This window comes from Bubalus kerabau, chromosome 1 (assembly GCF_029407905.1).
Source record: "Bubalus kerabau isolate K-KA32 ecotype Philippines breed swamp buffalo chromosome 1, PCC_UOA_SB_1v2, whole genome shotgun sequence".
Lineage (NCBI taxonomy): Eukaryota > Metazoa > Chordata > Mammalia > Artiodactyla > Bovidae > Bubalus > Bubalus kerabau.
The window spans coordinates 64,486,567-64,490,273 of record NC_073624.1 but is presented as its reverse complement, the minus strand read 5'-3'; the positions used below and the strand labels follow the sequence as shown (position 1 = coordinate 64,490,273).

At 36.9% G+C, this 3,707-nt stretch overlaps 1 pseudogene; it reads right to left on the bottom strand.

Annotated features, from left to right (window-relative positions):
* Positions 1–297: 297 nt before the first annotated feature.
* LOC129647354 (olfactory receptor 6C4-like) lies at positions 298–2,910 on the bottom strand (annotated as a pseudogene).
* Positions 2,911–3,707: the final 797 nt, after the last annotated feature.

Here is a 3,707-nt window from a genome sequence, read left to right as displayed (position 1 = left end):
ATCAAATGTCTCAAAAGCGAGAAATCATAATATCAAGAGCAAAGTTGTCTCAAATCATTTTTTATGCATCTCATTTATTTCTTTGTAATATAATTTATTTAGTTTCATTATAATTTATATGTTTTTATATCTCTCTATGATACTGGCCTGGAGGTTCTTAGAAATTTGGGAGCTATGTTTCTTGTATTTCTATTCTCAGTGCCCAGAATATCCCTTGAAACATAGTCAACACTTATTAGATATGTATTGACTCAATTATTTGTTAATTTTATTAATTAAAATAATAAATTATGATTATTAAAATTTTGTAATTTTTTTTATGGTGTTCTTAAAAGCTTGCTTCACCTGTTAATTCTTTAGGGTATAAATAAAGGGGTTCAACAAAGGGCTAACTGAAGTCATGAGCAGAGATATTTCCTTGTCGAAATTCCCTCCTTTTTTTGGTGATGGGTTCATATAAAAAGATGCAGCTGCCATAAGATAGCGAGAAGACAATCATGTGGGAGGAACAAGTGGCAGAAGCCTTTGTCCTTTGCTGGGCAGAAGTAATCCTCAGAATGGTCCTGATAATATATGTATAACAAAGTGTCACCAGCAAAAGAGTAGCCACCAGAGTCAAAACAGCTAAGAAGATGACTACTAATTCTAAAAGGCTTGTGTCTGAGCAGGCAACCTCTAGGATGGGTCTATAGTCACAATAATATTGATTCAGAACATTGGAGGCACAAAAATCCATCTGGCTTATCAGGATAATTGGTGGCAAGATAGCCAGGGCTCCCCCTAGCCAGGAGCAGAACACAAGTTGTATGCAGACTCTGCTGCTCATGATGGTCAGGTAATGCAGGGGTTTGCCGATGGCCACATAGTGGACATAGGACATAGAAGTCAGGAGGTAAAACTCTGTTGCCCCAAGGAGTATAGCAAAAAAATACTGAGTCAGGCAGCCAGCAAAGCTGACAACTTTATTTCCTGTTGTCAAGCTGGTCAGAAGCCTGGGAATAAAAATGGATGTGAAGGAAACTTCTAAGAAGGAGAAATTCTGGAAGAAGAAACACATGGGAGTCTTGAGGTGAGGGTCTACCAGAGTGAGAATGATGATAGTCAGATTTCCTAGGATACTTAGCAAGTAGGCGAGGAACAGAAAGGTGAATATCACCACCTGGGTTCAGGTTGATTTGTGAGGCCCAACAAAATAAACTCAGTAAATGTGGTTTGGTTTTCATTAGTGACCTTCAGTAGATCTAAAGAGAAAAGGGAAGGTCAGTGATCAAAACTGGAGTTTCTCAGGCTAGGAAAAATGAAGTTAATTGCAACCAACAGAATCAGGTCATATTATCAACTCTTGATCCAAATTGGCCCCAAGTGGCATCCCGCTGGACTAGGGATGGCTCATTGGAAGACCCAGGGTTCCTATGTAAGTGGCTTCATTCATAAAGCTCTTTTTTGGCAAGTGAATATTTTAATGGATCAATATTTTCACACTAAAACATGAATAAAAATGATTAAACACAAAGAATGATCTAAAATACACACAGGAATGATGTGCATAGAGAATTCATATAATGGAGTTAAAAACACCAAAACATAAAATACTGTTTCAATTAATAAAGCTTTTGTCATTTCTCCTATTCCTGGGTTCTTAACACAGACGTGTCACACAAGAATGACTCTGTCTGTACATGTCCTTACTTATAAAATATTCATAAATTTCCTACATTTAAATAATTTTATCAGATTTTAGTTCTCTATGTCTTTTTTACTTCTATGTTCTTGGTATAAATTTTTCTCTTTGTTCTTCTTTTCTCTTCTTTTTGTGTTCCCCTTCATACACTACCTGATACTTCATCATATATGTAGCTGACCCTCATCTCCTTCACAGTCTAGTTGCCTGGTTTCCTCTTTAAAGTAACCTGTGGAAATTCTCCCAGTACAGGCAATGCTATAAACCCCCAATCCAAAGCTGTTTGTTTTTGTTACCTTCCTGAATTTATTTCGGATGAACATCTATTTGGCCTTTAAGATTATGAGACTGTTTCAGAATGCTATCATTTTATACCATGTTTTTTCCTATGTCCAGGCTTCTGCCATCACTAAATTGTATTGATATGCATTAAGCCTTATGCTTTATGGGCTTCCCTGGTGGCTCAGATGGTAAAGAATTTGCCTGCAATACAAGGGACCTGGTTTGATCCCTGGGTCAGAAAGATCCCCTGGAGAAGGAAATGGCAACCCACTCTAATATTCTTGCCTGGAGAATTCCATGGACAGAGGAAATTGGCAGACTAGAGTCCATGGCATTTGCAAAGAATTGGACACGATTGAGTGACTAACACTTTCACTTTTCACTTACACTTCATTGCAAGAGTCTTCTGGGCACTGATCTGGCATACAAGTGGGGAGAGAGATATTGTGGCGGTCACAGGACATAGTTCCCAGAATGGATTTTGCTCAAAGTTTTGAAGACTGCTGAATGGTATCTAGGAATAGAGGCTGGTTATAAATCTCAAAAATATGTGTTTCCACTGTTCGTAGAGCACAGAAATGAGGAAATTAATGCCAGTATTATTGGTTATAGTTCTTTGTAGATATACTGGTAGTCACTAAGGAAGGCAAACTTGATAGTTACAGATTTTTGCACCTGTAGCCTTATTTGATTAAAAATATTCTTGTGGCAAAGGACATTTTAAGGGATCCTTTAATCAACCTGTATGGTTAGTTAGAAAAGTCATATACTTTCAGACATCACTGATATCCCATGATGGCCATACATGAATATTGAGAGACCAGGTAAGGTGAAACCTGAATCTGGTTTTCTCAGATCTGGATCTTATTTCCCTGGTTGTACTCACCTGAAATTTTTAACAGTGGCTTTACGTTTTCTTCCAGAATTTCACGATGGTAAAATTTCATGGTCTATGTCCACTAATGATTCCATCAGTGATTTTGGAAACTAGAAACATAAAGGGCTTATACTGTTCACAGTCTGAATGACTGGTGGTCTGTTTACCTGGTTGATACTAAAAGATGAATCAAAGGTGAGATTCACATATGAGTCTACAAATAGCAAAAAATTAGCATAATTTATTTGTATTGTCTTGCCTTATCCTGCCATGCTCTTTCATGGAAGTACTCAACCTTATAAGGCTTAACTAAATAGAAGAGAATTATTTTCTCTATTACTTCAAATAATTCAAATTAGATTAAACTTCAGTTCTTGAGAGACAGGGTTCTACTTAACAGGGGCTAATAGCATACCAAAAAACTGTAAAAAGTAGCAATGATAGGATTAAAAAGGGGGACTGATCATACTGAAAATACCCTAAATTTTCTGATCTGTGATAAATTATGTTGCTCTCCTTAGAAGCCAAGATATGGACTTCTTTGCAGATCCTGTGTTATCAACAGTGACCCAGGTTTTATCTGTTCCTTTTAGAAAATGCACATGGGGATCAATTTCCCTAAGAAGCTAAAGGTGCCCTGTGGACTCAAGTTCAGAGGTGTTAATGAGCATCAATTGTTGAAAACTTTGTGAGCAAGTTGTGGACACATATTTGAGAGAAGAAGGGCCAAGGAGACTATGTTAAAAGTACAATGAGAGTATCAAATTATCACACTGTACGTCTTAAAAGTTACTCAATATTACATGTCAATTATATTTCAATATATTTGGGAAAAAAAGACCCCCCCCCAAAAAAAAGGTACAGTGA